This window comes from Toxorhynchites rutilus, chromosome 3 (genome assembly GCF_029784135.1).
Source record: "Toxorhynchites rutilus septentrionalis strain SRP chromosome 3, ASM2978413v1, whole genome shotgun sequence".
Classification (NCBI taxonomy): domain Eukaryota; kingdom Metazoa; phylum Arthropoda; class Insecta; order Diptera; family Culicidae; genus Toxorhynchites; species Toxorhynchites rutilus.
In genome coordinates, this window is record NC_073746.1 from 199,629,705 (window position 1) to 199,652,264 (window position 22,560).

Genomic DNA, 22,560 nt, shown 5'->3' on the forward strand with positions numbered 1-22,560 from the left:
GTCGTCGGTCGATTGTATCGTAAGCGGTTTTGGAGTCGACGAAGATGTGATGCAGAGACCTGATACTTTTGGAGGATCTGCCTCAGTATAAAAAACCAGACTTCCCACAAATTTGTTTACCATACTAGATTATTTTTTTACGCGATTTATTTCCGTGTTTTTACACGATTTTTTTCTACGCGATTTGCCTATCGTCGCTTCATTAGGAAGGGAAATTCTGCGAGTGTTCGTGCGAATGTGGTTGTGACGAGCGCGCGTCGATAAAGAGGCAATCTTTTTATACGCGATTTGCCCGAAATTAAGCGATTTTTTTCGCGCACGAAATAATGGCGTGAGAAAAGAGTTCAGTGTACTGGCGATAGACGACGAAAGAGGATCTGAGACAGAATTTTGTAGGCACCATTCAGGATCATGATTGCACGGTAGTTCCCACAATCCAACTTGTATTTTTATAGATGGGTCAGATTACTGACTCAGTTCACGATCAAAAAACCAACATTGGAAACGAATAACGTTTGCATTAAAAAAAAGGATAAACATTGCCGAATTTTCATGGGTGTGAACCTTCACACGCACTGACGAAACTACCCATGCAGCATCAATCATAGTAACCCATGAGTCAGCACAAAAAATTTGACAGCCCTATCAGTCGAACTCTAACCGTGATGGCGAAAACAGTGAAGCTGCTCCGTTCAGAAGTGTGCGCTTTCAAAGAACGGTACCCGCCTCGTCAAAAACGGACATCGTGCGGCACTTTGTGGACGCCGGATACGCCTGTTCCGGCATCTACAATATCTTGGCACTATTGTGTAACAATCAGTGCATCGAAAGAAAGCCCGGTTCCGGACGGCCGACGACCCTGAGCGACAAGAAGCTCCAAAGGATGCTGAAGAAGAAGATCGAGGGGAATTTGGCTACATCGCTGCGTGCGCTTGGTCGGGAGGTCGATGCAACCGGCCAAATTGTGAAAAAGTACCTGGCGAACATGGACATGGAAGTCCCGTCCACTGGTCTCGGAGCTGCAGGCAATGACGATGCGGCAGCAGCTAAATAAGATGGCCAAGTTGATTTTCCAAACGAATCGCGACGTGGCGGTGCTGATGAACGACGAGACCTATCTCACCCTGGATGGCAACAACTTCCTCCTTCGTGGGGCTCCGAAGTGAAGGTTATTTCGCACACCAAGTTCCCCAAGAAGGTGTTGATGTGGCTGACAATCAGCGAGAAGGGGATATCAAAGCCGCTCTTCTTTAGCTCCGGACTGGCCGTGAACGAGGAAGTTTATAGTACGAAGTGCCTGCCGGAAGTTGCGTCGTTCATCAAGAAATACCATAAGGGCGGAGACGCGGTGTTCTGGTCGGATCTGGTGTCGGCCCACTACTCGAAGCGATCGTTAGGGGAGATGAAGTGGCTGAATATCGATGTGGTACCCAAGTCGGCGAACCCGTCCAACGTCCCCCAGCTGCGTCCCATCGAGAATTTCTGGGCAAACCTGAAGCGTAGGATCTACTCCAACCATTTTGTCGCGAAAACTGAGAAGGAATTGATAAATAAACGAAGAACGAACTCAAAAGCCTACACACATGTTTTCGTCCGCGTTCCGGTTAACTGCCAGAAGGCCGCTCGCAAGGGCGTAGAATTTTTGTGCGAGTAAGCTAATATAATTACCTTCCATGGAAAATTTATCAATCTCAATTATCTGTCTTAGTTTTTTATCGTCATCTGAAAAAAGTACATTTTTTTTCATGCAAACGTTACATTGGGTTGGGGAAAAAAAATGTCGTATATTGTCAATATATGGCAACACTTAATCATATCTTGTGTTGTACTTATCGCATCGGTTCATGCTATACGGCTATTTAAAGACGACAATCTGCGCTACAAGTGTTGTTTTGGCAGTGTTGTGATTGTCATTTTCATTCTCAAGTTATAGCGCGTCAAAGATGGAGTCCACCAAGCAAGAAATTCGCCATATTTTACGTTTTTACTACCTTTACTACCATATTTTACGTTTTTACTACCTAATGAAGTTGCCTTCCAAATGGCAACAAGTTTGCGAACAATTTGATTTAAATTGGATAATTTTAAGTATGTTAAATAAAGCGTCAAATTTCGATCAGAAATACATTTCTTTTTCCCCAACCCTATATGCTTAATATTTATAGATCTGACAAAATTCAATATGTGTGGGCGCTAACCAAACACAATCATGTCCAACATTGAACATGATTTGGAATGTCTTCTGTGCAAACAATATCAGAAATTCAGATATTATTGTCACTATGTTTTTTAACATTTTGAAACATAATTTGAATAAGAGAACACGGCTCCATTTTTTATTTTGTTCAAGATAATGAACCGTTCCGCATTCTTCCGCAGCCTCCGTAGTCAACGTATAACGATTGAGCGAATAATTCTGAAATATATAATTCTATGCAACTGCCGGACGAAGGCAGGTGATCTTTCTTGCTACAACCCAGAAATTACTTTCTGGATGAAAATGTGCAGTTACACTGGATCCTGTAAAACCGTTTTATTTTAAGAAGATTTATTTCTTTACCTATTCCAATGCATGATGAAATTGAATTTTCTTTGAAATTTCGTGTACTATTTATATGTAGTTCTGTCTTTTTTCTTTTAACGCGAATTTTGACATTTCTGATGTGTTTATTTTGACCATCTTTGTTGCTATATTTTTCACACTCATGAAGAATGTATAATTAAAGAAGTCAATAAATCAATGCACGGTACTTACCTTACCTTTGGTTAGACGTTTCTGCGTGATTTGTTTCAGCACCCATTCGTTAACATTTGTATAGGGGCATACGGAAATAGCAAAGAATAGGAACTGAAACAAAGCACGCAAAACTGTTAAACTGACGTCTCCATGCAATGATTTATGTAGTGATCTATACATTAGATTTCTGAAATAATTTTTGATTAGGTCGTATCATATTATGACATATCAGATTGTAAACGCAAGCGTTTCAAGCGTCACTGTGCCCTAGAACGCTCCAGATATGTACATCATGGATGTAACGACGTTTGGGTCAACATGCTCTCCGAGCTCAGCTCAGTACGTCAAGAATGTCAATGCTAAAGATTGGGAGAAGGCATATCCCGAGGCAGCTATCGCAATCGTAAAGAACCACTACGTCGATGACTACCTGGACAACCGGGACACTGACGAAGGCATGGCGCAATTAGCGATCGAAGTAAAAGAGGTACATTCGAAGGCGGGATTCGAAATTCGAAACTTCCTATCAATTTCCAGTGTTGTTCTTGCACGGGTCGGGGCAATGAGTCCAAGTAGTAGGAAAGATCTCGTCGTCTACAAAGAGAATTCAGTAGAAAGGGTGCTGGGAATTGCATGGTTACCAGAGCAGGATATCTTTACTTTCACGTTGTCACTGCCGGTAGAACTTCTAAGTTTAGTGTCCGGAGAAATAGTTCCAATGAAACGCCGAATTCTTCGTCTAGTTATGAGTTTGTTCGATCCATTAGGCATGATTTACAATTTTCTTATACACGGCAAGGTTTTAATCCAAGAACTGTGGAGACATGGCATTAGTTGGGATGAGAAAATCTCAGAGGTAGCCCTAGGCTGGTGGGATAAATGGGCTGGGCAATTTCCCCTACTAGAACGTATCTGTATCCCACGGTGTTATTTTTGAATTATGACGTGGAAAGTTACAACTCCTTACAACTCCATGTGTTTGTGGACGCCAGCGAAACTGCATTTGCATGCGTCGCTTATTTCCGTATAATACATCGAGGTCAGCCACGATGTTCTTTAGTGGCTTCAAAAGCCAAAGTGGTCCCTGTGAAATCACTATCGATTCCACGCTTGGAACTGCGAGCTGCTGTGATCGGCAGTCGTCTGATAAAGTCAGTAACCAACAATCATACGCTGTCCGTGGCCCGACGATTCATTTGGAGTGATTCTAGCACTGTATTAGCATGGATAAAATCAGACACACGAAAATATAAGCAATATGTAGCAGTTCGCATAAGTGAGATTCTGGAAGAGACTAAAATAGAAGAATGGAGATGGGTACCGACAAGATCTAACGTCGCTGACGAGGCAACGAAATGAAAAAGATCTAACTTGGAACCTACCAGCAGATGGTTCAATGGACCAGAGTTCCTCTATGAGTCGGAAAATAAATGGCCACAACAGAAGGCAGATCGAATACAAAAAACGGAAGAGGTTCGAGCAGTCCACGTTCACCGTACATCAAGCTGTACATCACTTGTACATCAAGCTGTGATCGATTACACTAGCTTTTCAAAGTGGTGGCGTTTATTGCGAACTGTAGCTTATACGTTTTATTTTATCAATAGATGTCGCAAACTACGAACGAAAGAAAATTTACTGCAACTTTCTCAATTTGACTATGAACGTGCCGAACGTGCATTATGGCGTATGGCTCAAGTCGACGCCTTTCCCGATGTAGTTATTATACTGAACCCACGAAATAAAAGTTCACAACGAGTGGAGAAGACCAGTATGATAAGAGCGTTGGACGAATATGGTGTCATCCGAATGCAAGGACGAATTGAATTATCACCGGTTGCAAAATACGACACTAAATACCCGATTATTTTACCGTCGAATCATCGTGTTACGGAATTACTGGTGGAGAAGTTTCACCGAATGTTTGGTCACAGCAACGGAGAATCGGTGATTAATGAACTAAGGCAAAAGTTCCAGATATCGAAGTTAAGAGTCCTAATGCGAAAAGTTAGAAGTAGATGTAATTGGTGTAAAATCAATCGTGCCTTACCAGAGGCTCCTAGAATGGCAGCATTACCAGAGGAGCGTGTTACGTCCATGACTAGACCTTTTTCACATGTTGGACTCAATTAGTTTGGGCCAGGTTTCATGTGCACCGCACGTATGGATAAAAATGTGAACCTGTTGCGTCACTGTCCACGGAGTCTTGTACACTTGCCATCCGACGTTTTATAGCACGTCGAGGAGTTCCAACTCAAACATATTCAGACCATGGTTCAAAATTCAAAGGTGCTAGCAATGAATTGAAGGATATACATAATGCGTTAGCAGAAAGTTTTACGAATGCAAACACCAAGTGAAATTTTATTCCACCTTAGAGATAGGAAATTGCGTTACGTAGGGGGGAGGGGGTCCAAAATCCGGATTTTTAGCGTTACGTAATTTGTGCACGACGCCTTATCAAATCTTGGTATTGAGAAGCGATTTGTCAATTTTTTCTCATTATTCATTGGTAATTTACTTCTTACAAATTTTGCTATCAAGATGAGGTATCCTTAAATATTTCCTCTTTCTCGAGAAAGTATTTTTAAAAGATATGCCAAAATAAACACTATGGTGCATATGTATTTTATGCAATTAACTCTTTAGGGGAGTTCAGATTATGCGTAAAATTAATGATATTTAAAACTAAAATTCCTTTGAGTGACCATGAGAAACTATTATGCAATTGATGAGAAGGAAGGTTACTTGTGTTTTATATTATTATCAATTAAAGTCGATGGAGACCATTTACTCTATGATCTTATGAACTTTAGAATGTGCCCCTTCAAAGCACGCGGGCTCTATGAACTATTTTGGGTAAATTTTCTTGCTATGAACATTGTACCAGTCGCGGATGAAATGGTGCATCAATTTGTCTGAACTTCAGTATGGTTTGTATGACCTAGAACATCTAACATTTATATACAGTATAGCACGTTACCTCTTGGGTATGCTTTTTTTATCTGTATTATAGTGATTTTCAACTCAATTTGGCTGGTTTGTCACTTTTACTTCCATTTTTGGAAGAATGTCGGGAGTGAGAATTGAACTCGTGACCTTTAGCGTGAGAGGCATGGATGTTACCACTACGCCAGATCGCCTCCACACTCTTGGGTATGCTGTTAAATAAGATAAAATTGAGTGATACCCTGTTTTTGAAGTAGTTTAATGAGTTTCCAGCATTCGAGAAAGCTCTTCGTTTCGGCATTTTCGACATAACACCGACGAATTGAATGAAATGGAAGAACCAAGTTATATTTTCGCCTGTCATAGAAGTCCATGAAGTAGATGAAACACGTAAAACCGTAAAAAATAAGAAACGAGAGATCTATCCAAGGTCGAACGATAAATTGAAAAATTAAATTGCTCAAGGGATGGGAAGGAGGAGGTAGCGATAATATTTATCATTGTAAATTTATTTTACATAAAATGGGTAAAACTAGAGCACACATATAAAAACTGGATAAAACTGGACGATATTTAAAAAAACCGGAAGATTTTAGGGTTCAACTGGATGACTGGATCGAGAACAAAAAAACTGGGAGAATCCAGTTTAAACTGGAACATTGCCAACGCTGGTTACAGCGCTCTACCAGCACAACGCAATCATACTAAAAATTAAATTGATATTTTGGGTTTGTATCACTCCTATTGAAAATCACAATTATTAAAAAATATAAAAATGTAACGGTTCGGTTGAATAACCAAATATGTTTTATCATTAATCTATCAGATCGATGTGCGTACTTTTTTGCATGGGTTCGAACCACTTGCTAACACATTTTCCGTGTCCGCTTGAAAAACACTCGCAACACTCGTCCAAATACATTATCGCCACATAACCAGTTTTTCCGAAATAAATACGACCATGTGTTTTGGAATTCTTCTAGCGAACAATTAGATTTCCGACACATACGTGAAAATCCAGTGTAACCCGTAAACAGAGCCCCGAAGGCGTATTGCGTGGCTCAGACAACACGATGTAAATCGATGCACCGTAAATATATAAATTGAACGACATTCACCATGAAACTGCTAATATGGTAATGCTTCTAAATGCAATTATTCAAGGTCTTCCGATGCTATCAATGCTGAGAATGCTTCATCTACGAGAGAAAAGTGTTAAAAGCCCATTGATAGAACTTCGGTATAATTTCAGTTTTGGGTAGTACTTCATAATAGAAAATTCATAACGTTTTGCTGTCTGAATGCAACTGATTCGTTCGAGATTGTTTCTTTCAGAGTGTAAAGGGACGTTCTGTTAAAGCAGAACTGTGCATTGCTTCGATAACGTGAGGAAATGCGTCGAAAAGAAGTAATATTGCAAAATATCGTGATAAATGCCGCTGATATTTATATCCCTTTTGGGACCAAAGCCACTAGCCGACAATTCAACTACAATACGATAAGCGGAAAGAGTCCCTGATTCGAGTGCCTAACATCAGCAGGGCTCATGATATGTTAAAATTTGACATACAAACACATCATATTAATTCAAACTTTCGTGCTCGATGATCAGGATGTTGAATGATTCGTTGTTCCATTAGAATGAAGGATGAAAACTCCGATGTTCGCTAAAACCGAAACTTCACTGAGGTAACATTTAGGCATTTTACAAGATTTCCTCATAACCGTATTGGAACTTTTGAACTTATCAAAACATTGGGCGACCTACAATGTGATTCAGGGACGCATCATTTTACGTGCGACATAAATAATAAATCATCGCATTTGGTTACAAAAAAAGAATTAAATATGAGTGTTTCAAGTTCAAAATATTTTCGGAAGCCTATATGATTCTCATGAGGGTTTCCAAAACTAGATACACAAAGATGTGTCCACCTTCATCGTGAGGTTCAAAGGCTACCAGAAGATGTCCAATAACTAGCGAAGAGCATGGCTAGTTGAAAGTTTTAAATAAAACATTTATTAAATTATGATCAAAATTATGAGACCAAAAACTTACGTGAGATACGTTTACAATATCATTCGAATTTAGGGCAATCCGGCTTATTGTGGGCTAACCGGATGTCCATAGCATCGGGTAATGCCGGCTTCTGTTGAACTATATGAAAACAACTCCATGTGTTTGTGGACGCCAGCGAAACTGCATTTGCATGCGTCGCTTATTTCCGTATAATACATCGAGGTCAGCCACGATGTTCTTTAGTGGCTTCAAAAGCCAAAGTGGTCCCTGTGAAATCACTATCGATTCCACGCTTGGAACTGCGAGCTGCTGTGATCGGCAGTCGTCTGATAAAGTCAGTAACCAACAATCATACGCTGTCCGTGGCCCGACGATTCATTTGGAGTGATTCTAGCACTGTATTAGCATGGATAAAATCAGACACACGAAAATATAAGCAATATGTAGCAGTTCGCATAAGTGAGATTCTGGAAGAGACTAAAATAGAAGAATGGAGATGGGTACCGACAAGATCTAACGTCGCTGACGAGGCAACGAAATGAAAAAGATCTAACTTGGAACCTACCAGCAGATGGTTCAATGGACCAGAGTTCCTCTATGAGTCGGAAAATAAATGGCCACAACAGAAGGCAGATCGAATACAAAAAACGGAAGAGGTTCGAGCAGTCCACGTTCACCGTACATCAAGCTGTACATCACTTGTACATCAAGCTGTGATCGATTACACTAGCTTTTCAAAGTGGTGGCGTTTATTGCGAACTGTAGCTTATACGTTTTATTTTATCAATAGATGTCGCAAACTACGAACGAAAGAAAATTTACTGCAACTTTCTCAATTTGACTATGAACGTGCCGAACGTGCATTATGGCGTATGGCTCAAGTCGACGCCTTTCCCGATGTAGTTATTATACTGAACCCACGAAATAAAAGTTCACAACGAGTGGAGAAGACCAGTATGATAAGAGCGTTGGACGAATATGGTGTCATCCGAATGCAAGGACGAATTGAATTATCACCGGTTGCAAAATACGACACTAAATACCCGATTATTTTACCGTCGAATCATCGTGTTACGGAATTACTGGTGGAGAAGTTTCACCGAATGTTTGGTCACAGCAACGGAGAATCGGTGATTAATGAACTAAGGCAAAAGTTCCAGATATCGAAGTTAAGAGTCCTAATGCGAAAAGTTAGAAGTAGATGTAATTGGTGTAAAATCAATCGTGCCTTACCAGAGGCTCCTAGAATGGCAGCATTACCAGAGGAGCGTGTTACGTCCATGACTAGACCTTTTTCACATGTTGGACTCAATTAGTTTGGGCCAGGTTTCATGTGCACCGCACGTATGGATAAAAATGTGAACCTGTTGCGTCACTGTCCACGGAGTCTTGTACACTTGCCATCCGACGTTTTATAGCACGTCGAGGAGTTCCAACTCAAACATATTCAGACCATGGTTCAAAATTCAAAGGTGCTAGCAATGAATTGAAGGATATACATAATGCGTTAGCAGAAAGTTTTACGAATGCAAACACCAAGTGAAATTTTATTCCACCTTAGAGATAGGAAATTGCGTTACGTAGGGGGGGAGGGGGTCCAAAATCCGGATTTTTAGCGTTACGTAATTTGTGCACGACGCCTTATCAAATCTTGGTATTGAGAAGCGATTTGTCAATTTTTTCTCATTATTCATTGGTAATTTACTTCTTACAAATTTTGCTATCAAGATGAGGTATCCTTAAATATTTCCTCTTTCTCGAGAAAGTATTTTTAAAAGATATGCCAAAATAAACACTATGGTGCATATGTATTTTATGCAATTAACTCTTTAGGGGAGTTCAGATTATGCGTAAAATGAATGATATTTAAAACTAAAATTCCTTTGAGTGACCATGAGAAACTATTATGCAATTGATGAGAAGCAAGGTTACTTGTGTTTTATATTATTATCAATTAAAGTCGATGGAGACCATTTACTCTATGATCTTATGAACTTTAGAATGTGCCCCTTCAAAGCACGCGGGCTCTATGAACTATTTTGGGTAAATTTTCTTGCTATGAACATTGTACCAGTCGCGGATGAAATGGTGCATCAATTTGTCTGAACTTCAGTATGGTTTGTATGACCTAGAACATCTAACATTTATATACAGTATAGCACGTTACCTCTTGGGTATGCTTTTTTTATCTGTATTATAGTGATTTTCAACTCAATTTGGCTGGTTTGTCACTTTTACTTCCATTTTTGGAAGAATGTCGGGAGTGAGAATTGAACTCGTGACCTTTAGCGTGAGAGGCATGGATGTTACCACTACGCCAGATCGCCTCCACACTCTTGGGTATGCTGTTAAATAAGATAAAATTGAGTGATACCCTGTTTTTGAAGTAGTTTAATGAGTTTCCAGCATTCGAGAAAGCTCTTCGTTTCGGCATTTTCGACATAACACCGACGAATTGAATGAAATGGAAGAACCAAGTTATATTTTCGCCTGTCATAGAAGTCCATGAAGTAGATGAAACACGTAAAACCGTAAAAAATAAGAAACGAGAGATCTATCCAAGGTCGAACGATAAATTGAAAAATTAAATTGCTCAAGTGATGGGAAGGAGGAGGTAGCGATAATATTTATCATTGTAAATTTATTTTACATAAAATGGGTAAAACTAGAGCACACATATAAAAACTGGATAAAACTGGACGATATTTAAAAAAAACCGGAAGATTTTAGGGTTCAACTGGATGACTGGATCGAGAACAAAAAAACTGGGAGAATCCAGTTTAAACTGGAACATTGCCAACGCTGGTTACAGCGCTCTACCAGCACAACGCAATCATACTAAAAATTAAATTGATATTTTGGGTTTGTATCACTCCTATTGAAAATCACAATTATTAAAAAATATAAAAATGTAACGGTTCGGTTGAATAACCAAATATGTTTTATCATTAATCTATTAGATCGATGTGCGTACTTTTTTGCATGGGTTCGAACCACTTGCTAACACATTTTCCGTGTCCGCTTGAAAAACACTCGCAACACTCGTCCAAATACATTATCGCCACATAACCAGTTTTTCCGAAATAAATACGACCATGTGTTTTGGAATTCTTCTAGCGAACAATTAGATTTCCGACACATACGTGAAAATCCAGTGTAACCCGTAAACAGAGCCCCGAAGGCGTATTGCGTGGCTCAGACAACACGATGTAAATCGATGCACCGTAAATATATAAATTGAACGACATTCACCATGAAACTGCTAATATGGTAATGCTTCTAAATGCAATTATTCAAGGTCTTCCGATGCTATCAATGCTGAGAATGCTTCATCTACGAGAGAAAAGTGTTAAAAGCCCATTGATAGAACTTCGGTATAATTTCAGTTTTGGGTAGTACTTCATAATAGAAAATTCATAACGTTTTGCTGTCTGAATGCAACTGATTCGTTCGAGATTGTTTCTTTCAGAGTGTAAAGGGACGTTCTGTTAAAGCAGAACTGTGCATTGCTTCGATAACGTGAGGAAATGCGTCAGTGATAAATACCGCTGATATTTATATCCCTTTTGGGACCAAAGCCACTAGCCGACAATTCAACTACAATACGATAAGCGGAAAGAGTCCCTGATTCGAGTGCCTAACATCAGCAGGGCTCATGATATGTTAAAATTTGACATACAAACACATCATATTAATTCAAACTTTCGTGCTCGATGATCAGGATGTTGAATGATTCGTTGTTCCATTAGAATGAAGGATGAAAACTCCGATGTTCGCTAAAACCGAAACTTCACTGAGGTAACATTTAGGCATTTTACAAGATTTCCTCATAACCGTATTGGAACTTTTGAACTTATCAAAACATTGGGCGACCTACAATGTGATTCAGGGACGCATCATTTTACGTGCGAGATAAATAATAAATCATCGCATTTGGTTACAAAAAAAGAATTAAATATGAGTGTTTCAAGTTCAAAATATTTTCGGAAGCCTATATGATTCTCATGAGGGTTTCCAAAACTAGATACACAAAGATGTGTCCACCTTCATCGTGAGGTTCAAAGGCTACCAGAAGATGTCCAATAACTAGCGAAGAGCATGGCTAGTTGAAAGTTTTAAATAAAACATTTATTAAATTATGATCAAAATTATGAGACCAAAAACTTACGAGAGATACGTTTACAATATCATTCGAATTTAGGGCAATCCGGCTTATTGTGGGCTAACCGGAAGTCCATAGCATCGGGTAATGCCGGCTTCTGTTGAACTATATGAAAACACAATTCCGAAATCTGGTGGCAATCGTAAGCTGCGTTCAGCGTTTTGTTCCAACGAATAAATCCACTTTATGTACGTACGAAATAGAAGCAATAGATTAAATTAGTAAATTCTAAAATACTGTATCTCACTAACGATTGTTTTCCGTACAAAGAATACGTGTTATTGACATCATCATTAAGAAAATTTCACATTTTATCGTAGATTGAAATTTCAGTTTTTACGGGGAAAAGTTCATCGCCTTTATGTTTTATTTTAAAACAAAACAGTTTGGAATCCTGATACCGCTTAAACCTCCTATAACTAAACTTAACACAATAGCTATTTCCAAGTCAAACTGCGTTTAAAGGACCAGAATTTTATATTTTAGAAGTTTGAACCGTAAACATCATATTTCCATCGATTGGCACAATCGTAATGATAGAAATTATAATAGTCACTAGAATCTCACTTTCCCTATATTTTGAACTATTATTCATCTTTACTCACCTTTATAGTTAAATATAAAATACACAACTTTCGTATACTTTTCAACAAACTAGACAGTGGATGGTTCCATTACTTGACATATGATATTTTGCCTTTTTCGAAACATTCGAATTGATCGAATGATGCAGGGGTGTTTCATGTGAGTATTGTTCCATAATCATCACAACATCGCATTGGAAAATATAAAAAAGGACACCGGCCTTAAAAAAGTATATTTAAACTGGACCTAAATAGTAGCTTAACCGTTTGAGTGCCGAGCAAACTTTGTCAGCATAAGCCAAAAATGCGGATGACCTTGGGTATATTTATAAAGACTGATGGATGGGTGCAAAAATCATCGAAAATCGAATAATACACTATTCACGATTTGAATTGTACAGCACTATCCCCGATGACAGTGTCGACGTTGGTAACTTTCCAGTTCAGGACCAAAATTTGGGTCGAAAATTCGAAAGAAGAAAATTACAGTATTACGGTCTCCAATATCACTCCAAAATCTTTGACCTCCATAATTCGTGGAATGGGGACACCATCGATCCGTTAGGCCGATTACACATTAAGTGCGATTCACATACAACATACACGTCACGTTCACGTCCCGTCACGTCACGATACGTCAATGATTCTACCATGCAATTCTCATGAAAACATTCACATACACCAGCAACGTAACGACCCGTCAGCATACGTTCAACGAAAACGACCGGCAGGGTTTGTAGAAAAGAATAATTGACGGAGACGGACGGCTCGTTTGGTTTTTGTCTGGGCTTTGTGTCTCGGCTTTTGTTTTGATTTGGTTATACAGTAATTTACATCTACATCGACATTAAGCTAATTGAACAGATCTGTGATGCAACACGTTTAATTAGACATTTTTACCTCTAGTTGGACATTTTTGTAAACATTGAGTTCGGGGCCCAAATTATGGCCCCACATTGAAAGTCGCCACCAGTCGCAAATGTCCAAATACTGGTCAAAACCGACTCCAATGCGACACTGAGTGGTGCCTCAGCATATCGCTTTATAAGTAACTTACTGTACTTTTTATGCCAACATATCTCTTAGCTCCAAATTTCGGAGTGAAAATCATTCGCAACTAGTTGAAAGAATTATTCTATTTATTATTATTATTGCATAAGGGTCGGACTACGGGGTTTAAGCATTTAAATAATTGAATTCAATGATTCTCATTGAATTTTTCAAAATTTAGAACTGATTCTAGGCATGCTGTTTTGAAAGAGGGCATTGCAATTTAAAATTGTTGTAGGTGGCGACACCATGAATAAAATTAAATAAATCATTCGTTTGGCATTTGACGTGACGGTGCTGGTGGAAGCATTGACTGCATGTGTGAATTGGTGGAGACGTTGACGGAACGTAGACGTTCTTCTCCGTAACGTGCTATGTGAATCGCACATTATCCGGTTTCTGCCGGACCGGTTTGAAACCCAAATGGCAAATTTCGATCGGACCAACCTTTTTACGACGCCGTGATGCAGCCGTCTACAGCGACTGCAATTTCCGGTGACCGGACAAGCATTATACGCGATGACCGTAGAATAGTGTCGACGTCTGGTGGAGACATCGGTTTGGGAAAGCAAATCATTCTCTATAAGATTATCACACCTCAAGACAGTTTTAAGTTGTTTAAATTTTTAATGAAAACTTTTACTTCATATTATTTGATTGCTCAGAACCTGTGGTATTGATTCTTCCTTAACCATTTTTGTATAGTTTCCTTGATATTTTAACTAAAACTCATCATTGTAATATACAATCATTATCAGACACAATTATTGTTCAGGAGGTTTCCCAACTTGCAAAAGAACGTATTACTTTATTACATAAAGAACACATTTCATGAGAAGAAGTTAATTTTCATTCATAGTTTTTATTTTAAGATATGTGTTTAATGCACCTGAAAATCCATTATCACTATCATTTCCCAAAAGCGGAGCACGAAGCTCCATGCCATGAAAGCGAATTGACAGTTGTTTGTCATGTCTGTTAGTATTAGTACAATTCAGGCAATTTTTCGTCTAATGTAATAGTATGTGTGCACTATTGACGTTTGTTTGTTGATTTTGAAACCAGTTGATAATTTGCAAGCGATATGGATGCTGAAATTTTTATTTCACTTCTTCAACAACTACCAGTGTTGTGGAACTAATTCTGTGATGCAAGTTTCTGCTCAAAGAGAAGCAATGGTCACAGGTGCACGATGTCATCATTTAGCATATTGCCACGGACTGTGTTATTAACGGTGAGTGGTGTCTTTTGACAAGCAGATCGAGTTATTTAATTGACTTCTATTTTTTGTTCACAGGCAACATCCCTTATCTGAAATAATTATTGAACGAGTTCGGGGATGTCAAACAAATCTTCAATCGGTTCATGGAGGGGCGGATTTCGAGCGGCTTTATCGAGCTGAATGAGAAGGTTAGTTTTTGTTAATTTGAACACACTAAAAATAATTCTCTCGTCTAATATTCTTTGGGTATTCCAGTTTGACCTGACCGGCGACGCGATCGACGACGAGACCAAGGCACTCCAGCCAAAACTGTCAGATATGTGCTCTGTGGTCTAAATGTTCCAATGCCCGACGCCAAAGCATCGGTTCTGTCAGAACGAAATTCCAGCTTATCTGATTCGGTCATTCTTTGCCCCGGATCCGTGTATTGATAGCTGTGATGCGAATTGGGCTCGAGAAGCTGCCCATGCCCCAGGATTACGTGCTCGAGGAATTGCGGCATATGTTGAGCTCGTTCTTCGACGAGGATCAGCGGAAGCAGCAATGGAATAGTGTTTGAACGAATTATGTTATTTTATTCGTAATTTGTTTACTGTATTAATGAAATAAAAAAAAAACTCTAGAATGAATGGATGTGTATACATTCTCTTGTAGGTAAATTCCAAAATAATCACAGGAAGTGAACACATTATACATATAAATAAATAGTGCCTCTGGCTTGTAACGGAATGTTATTATTATTGGTTCATCAAATTGCACTTTTATCTAACCGTGTTTCTGAGACTGTTGAAAAATTATGTGGCAACAGAGCGTGTGAAATAAATCATACTATTCGTGTATGCTTGGAAACGAAATAATTATGCCCGTGAGGCCTGGTCTCACTTTGATCATGCTCATGGTGTGCTACACTCCAACATTCGGCCTTATGTGATTTCCAAGGAACATACATATGAGAACGCTCGTGGTTGCCGCAGCAGCTGTGGGTTTAAGGTTTTCCGTCTGCACTCAGCTGCATGTAACCGGAATATTTTAAGCAATGTTTACCTGTCAAATCCACATATAAATAAATGCATATATGTGTTTGTGAGAGATGTACGGTTTTGTGTAGCGCGAGGTCTCTTTCACATTGTTGTCCGGTTTTCCGTCCAAACCCAGCGGCGCTTTTTGAAACCGGTCCGGCAGAAACCGGATAATGTGTAATCGCCCTTATTCTTCCTAGAGAAGGTTATTGTGAAGCATTTCAATTGATTTCTGATCATACAGTTCGTAGCGCACAATCTGCCCAGCAAACATTAAATCGCATCACAAGCGTATATATAGCATCATATGCCCTAAAATTTAGTTGGCATATAATGCGCCTAACTGGCATATGCATGCAAAAGTGGAGGCCATATACATACATGGCAAATGCTTACCGAATTTGTTTGGATGAATATGCAACTTTGACCGGCTATAATAGCGATTATGTTGGAATTCAATTGCGATCTAATATGAATATATTCATGAATTGTGAAAGCAACAAATACGACTTTTGCCATACTCTTATACGATTTATTACAGACAGAGAAAAAAAAAACAAATGGCGCAAAATATTTTCGTTAAATGTTTATTATAACCTCACGAATCGCCATTTTTATATATGAGTATTTATGTTCGTAGAAATAATAATTGATTGATTGACTTATGTTGGGAGTGGAATATGAATGTTTAAAATGGCACAGATTGATGTTTGGTGAAAACTGCTCCGATGTGGGTTCGAACTCCGGTCGTCTGGATTATCATCCACCAGCTATCTCGCGCGGCTATCTGAAATTTAATTCAACAGCGGTTAAAACTTTCGCGTGCATCAGCATTTCATTGACATTTCATATGATGTAATATGTTCTTTATTAGGATCTAATATGATTTAATGTTTCATGATTTTCTTCAGCATGCAACACGATTTACTACAGTACTGAGTCGATTTGAATTATTCGCTTATACGACACACAAACTGCATCAGCGTAATATACGCATATGATGCGGATTTAATATATTTTACGACAATGTACATCATAAAATTGATGTTTATTATACCGAATTGCGACTTAATTTGATAATGATATATAAAATCGAGTTTTTACATTTTATGCGATTTCAAATATACACGATACATACTTTGATTGATATTATATGCGATTATGATTTATTCTGATTTCTTGTAAGACCTAGCACGTGCAAAATGGGTGTAGCCACCAAACATTAAATCGTATAATTTTGCACGTGCTAGGTCTTACAAGAAATCAGAATAAATCATAATCGCATATAATATCAATCAAAGTATGTATCGTGTATATTTGAAATCACATAAAATGTGAAAACTCGATTTTATATATCATTATCAAATTAAGTCGCAATTCGGTATAATAAACATCAGTTTTATGATGTACATTGTCATAAAAAAATATTTAATCCACATCATATGCGTGGAATGGAATGTGAATGTTGAATGAATCACCAAAACAAAACAATTTGGATTTTGATTTGATTGCAGGAATAAAGCAATTCAATGACTTCATTGATGATGGTAATTTATTTTTAATTTTTAATGATTTCATAAAACGTGTTTAATTTCAATCTATTACAAGAAACCATAGATTTTTTATGTATTTACAAAAATGGACTGCTGAATATCAGCACTCGAAATTGCTGATGTTCGATGAAACATGCAGCAAAACGATAATACAGACGACCGGAGTTCGAACCCACATCGGATCAGTTTTCACCAAACATCAATCTGTGCCATTTTAAACATTTATATTCCACTCCCAACACAAGTAAATTTAATAATTATTATTTTATTTATATTTATTAAAATATAAATACTCATATATAAAAATGGCGATTCGTAAGGCTATAATAAACATTTTACGAAAATATTTTGCGCCATTTGTTTTTTTCTATGTCTGTAATAAATCGTATATGAGTATGGCAAAAGTCATATTAGGTGCGTTGACAATTCATGAATATATTCATATTAGATCGCAATTCAATATCAACATAATCGCTATTATAGTCGGCCAAAGTTGCATATTCATCCAAACTAATTCGGTAAGCATTGTCATGTATGTAGATGGCCTCCACTTTTGCATGCATATGCCAATTAGGCGCATTATATGCCAACCAAAATTTAGGACATATGATGTTATATATACGCTTGTTATGCGATTTAATGTTTGCTGGGCAGTTGTCGTTGAAGAAACCATATGAAATACAGATTCGACACAAAAAAATAGTTTTCATTCATAATTTTCATATTGCAAGTTTGTTCATTCTACATGAACACTAATTGGAAGATGAGCCGTCAACGCGAATATAGCTGTTAATCACGTTGACTGCATTGAGCTTCGTATTCTGTCATTGTGAAGAAATGTATTTTCAGGTGGAATAAATACACTTTTGAAATAAAAAAATATGAGCGGCAATGTACTTTTCCGTATCAAATATGTCTTCTATGTAATAAAATAATACGTTTTCTCGATAATTTTGTTGATAATGATTTTATATTACAATGATAATTCTCAGTAGAAATATCAGGCTTCTCTTAATTTTAACTATTTATATTTGCATTCTTGCAATGTTCGTCCTACATGTTATGCCATGACCCTCGCAGTATTACAGTCTTTACTATCTTTTGATGTCTACCCCTGCCGTTCTTAAGACAAGTGTTTTTCATTATTTTCTCCTATCTTTACGAAGGAAAGTTATATTGATCTCTTCGCCTAGCCTCTAATTGGATATTTTTGTAAACATCGAGAATGGGACCCAAATTATGGCCCCAGATTGAAAGTCGACACTGTACCACCTTCACCACGGATGTCCAATTACGAGTCAAAATGGCATCCAATGCGACACTGAGTGGTGCCTCGGCATGTCGAATTAGAGGTAACTTACTGTATTACGAAGTCACTAGGTTCATATTCTGATGCGAGATCCCGTTCAAAGACCTCGTCAACTGCCTTGCATTCTCTTATATATCCTCACGGACTCGGAGTTCACTGGAAAAATATGGAATTCACTGTGTTAGAGCTCCGCACTAACGCAGTCAGAAGAGTCGTACTGTGATGTATTACCTAGGCCAAGATGCTGGAACGATAGGTGTTTCGCGGGGCCGGGAGTTCAATATTTCGACAATGTTTGCTTACAACTATGTTAGTAATATGTAACCGATTACTCGCGGTTGGCTCGAGGTTAGTATTACAAGTGTTCTCATAATTGGTATGTTGCAGTCTTCGATGCTCTCTACGTGTTCCCGACACGGGATACTTCCTATTGGGATGCAGCTGACCATTAATCAGCAACGCCCTCCTATTCTGTACCCCATATCTAGCGTGGTGCGTCTTTCTCGACTCGAGGAATCCAGGATAGAATGGTCACTAGCCGGCGCAATCATCAGCTCGTGTAGAGTTGTCATGAGCGGTACAACCTTTGGCTCTTGTTGAATGATCAGTGGACTGCACAACCTTCGGCCCGTGCATCTGTAAAGAGTGTGTGTATGTATTGCCGCGACTAAGTAAAAGTTTATCGATCGGATAGGAGGGATATGAAACGGGGACACAACAAAGGAAACATCATTAAACGTTGACATCGGCGTTTCTGAGGAACAGGTATAGATGAAGCAGAAGATCAGGATCCCGGCTACCTAAGATATCCCGGACGGGGATATCCGATTGTCTGCCTTGTGCTCTTAGTGCTCTAGAGAGCTGAGAGCGAGCAGCATGGAACCGGATACACGACCAGACAACATGCTCGATGTCGTGGTAGCCATCGCCACAATCACAAAGATTGTTTGCTGCGAGCCCAATGCGATAGAGATGCGCGTTTAGGTTGTAGTGATTGGACATAAGCCGAGATATCACGCGAATGAAATCACGACCTACATTCAATCCCTTGAACCATGCACTTGTCGAGACCTTAGGGATAATCGTGTGTAACCAAAGACCGAACTCATCACCACTCCACATGCGCTGCCAACTTACGAGCGTATACTGACGAGGAATGTGGAAAAAATCATTATCAGCAATTTGCCTTTCAAAAAGTGTGCCTTCTAAAGCGCCCACCTTAGCTAGCGAGTCCGCTTTCTCATTCCCCGGAATCGAGCAATGAGAGGGAACCCATGCTAAGGTAATCTTGAATAATTTTTCGACCAAAACACTCAATAGTTGTCTTATTCTTGTTAGAAAATCTCAGCCTCTATTGAGCTGAGACTGTCTGAAAAAATAAAATAGTGGTCGATGGGCAATGTTTCAATGATCCCTTATGCGTAATATATCGCACCCAGTTCAGCGACATACACGGAACAAGGATCTTTGAGTTTGAAAGAGGCACTGGAATTTTCATTGAAGATGCCGAAGCCAGTGGACCCGTTTATGAATGAACCGTCAGTAAAGAACATTTTATCAGATCTAACTTTCCCATATTCTGCCGAAAATATCGGCGGAATAGAATCGGAGCGTAGGTGATCTGGGATTCCATGGATTTTTTGTCGCATGGACAGATGCGAGACGTTGCTTTCAGATTTATTTACTTTTTGTTTGGTTGTGTGACTATGGTTTTATATCAACTTGCTGAGGTAAACTGTAAGGAAAAAAAATAAACATAGGTGTTTACAAAACCTAGCATTACAATATTTTGCGCGCTATTTTGGTCAAACTTATTCATGTAACACAGAAGTCAAAAACACAAAATTCAAGGCTCAGGATTTCCTTTGGTTAAAACATCCACCGTAACTGGTTACTTTCCTGTAATATTTGGCAAATTAGCAACACAAAAGACAACCGATTTTAAAAGTAAACACGAACCTGTTGCAATCTTTTTCAACCTCCTTTTGCTCTAGCATTTATGCAAAACCAATTACTTGTAACAGCTCTTCCCGAATCTTCTGGATCTAGTAATTTTCTTCCCGGTATATGCACAGCATTCTCCTCTTCCCTGAGCGTAATTAGTGGAGCCACAATCAGTGGTATTTATTTTCACCATCGCCGTAAGCTGATAGTACTCTTTTCCCCACCGAAGTACATCTTGCTTGGAAAGAAAGGCATTCATTGCGCGGCTAGGAGCGAAAAGATATACCAAAAACATCCTTCTGCACTGTTATGATTCGACCGCTAATTGTAGATATCGGAAAAAAAACAGAAGCAATTATGAGAAATTGTTATAATAGACATCCAGAAAATTACCTAGCTACAGGTTTTGTTCGCGATATTGAATATTCTATTGAACCCCTGGCTATTTATCCCACGCATGGTTTATTTCCATAATTTCGTTTGATGACATTATGCTACCGGGTCTCTTAACTGATAGAGTGAGATCACTAGTTCTGGCTTCGAGCACAAGCACAAGATTTTTATGCAATTTATCAATATATTTTTATTAGGGCTCATATGGCGTCAGCCTAATGGGGCCGGGAGTTCAATATTTTGACAATGCCCAGCAAACATTAAATCGCATCACAAGCGTATATATAACATCATATGCCCTAAAATGTGGTTGGCATATAATGCGCCTAACTGGCATATGCATGCAAAAGTGGAGGCCATATACATACATGGCAAATTCTTACCGAATTTGTTTGGATGAATATGCAACTTTGACCGGCTATAATAGCGACTTGTGCCATACTCATATACGATTTATTACAGACATAGAAAAAAAAACAAATGGCGCAACATATTTTCGTGAAATGTTTATTATAGCCTCACGAATCGCCATTTTTATATATGAGTATTTATGTTTGTAGAAATAATAATTGTTTGATTGACTTGTGTTGGGAGTAGAATTGAATGTTTAAAATGGCACAGATTGATGTTTGGTGAAAACTGCTCCGATATGGGTTCGAACTCCGGTCGTCTGGATTATCATCCACCAGCTATCTCGCGCGGCTATCTGCAATTTAATTCAACAGCGGTTAAAACTTTCGAGTGCATCAGCATTTCATTGACATTTCAATATGATGTAATATGTCCTTTATTAGGATCTAATATGATTTACTGTTTCATGATTTTCTTCAGCATGCAACACGATTTACTACAGTACTGAATCGATTTAAATTATACGCTTATACGACACACAAACTGCATCAGCGTAATATACGCATATGATGCGGATTAAATATGTTTTACGACAATGTACATCATAAAATTGATGTTTATTATACCGATATGCGACTTAATTTGATAATGGTATATAAAATCGAGTTTTTACATTTCATGCGATTTCAAATATACACGATACACACTTTGATTGATATTATATGCGATTATGATTTATTCTGATTTCTTGTAAGACCTAGCACGTGCAAAATTATACGATTTAATGTTTGCTGGGTGTTTGCTTACAACTATGTTAGTAATATGTAACCGATTACTCGCGGTTGGCTCGAGGTTAGTATTACAAGTGTTTTTATAATTGGGAAGTTGCAGTCTTCAGTGCTCTGTACGTGTGCCCGACATGGGATACTTGCTATTGGGACAATTTACCAATATATTGAGATAATTTTTACTTTTTAGCGTCAAATTTGAAACACAATAGTGGGATATTAAATTTTCAATTTGTACCTCCAATATGCTCTAGAAGCATATAATCCTACGTCAAAAAATTAGGTAGTGGGAGTGTGATTTATTACAGGTTATGATTACTAACTTCCGGAGATTTTTTAAATGCTCATGCAGTGGATAATGAAATCGATATCATATTGGTTGATATAATTGATTATGTAGGGGATTCCGTTCGGTCGATGCGAAACACAACTGTAGTGTTTAAAGTGCAACATATGTTACCCATCGTTTACCTAGTAAA

General features: G+C 38.4%; 1 protein-coding gene and 1 long non-coding RNA gene across 2 annotated transcripts in view; one reads left to right on the forward strand and one right to left on the reverse strand.

Moving 5' to 3' along the window:
• The window catches only part of LOC129779373 (alpha-actinin, sarcomeric), a 55,422-nt gene extending 42,818 nt beyond the window's left edge, over positions 1 to 12,604 (reverse strand). Inside the window, exon 1 of the mRNA XM_055786800.1 lies at positions 12,474 to 12,604. The gene's annotated coding sequence lies outside the window, so the exon portion shown is untranslated. The remainder of the gene's footprint in view (positions 1 to 12,473) is intronic.
• Positions 12,605 to 14,055: 1,451 nt separating this feature from the next.
• On the forward strand, positions 14,056 to 15,521 carry LOC129779600 (uncharacterized). Its single transcript, XR_008743715.1, has 3 exons — positions 14,056 to 14,736; positions 14,800 to 14,912; positions 14,980 to 15,521. It is a non-coding gene; the product is annotated as an uncharacterized LOC129779600 (long non-coding RNA).
• Positions 15,522 to 22,560: the final 7,039 nt, after the last annotated feature.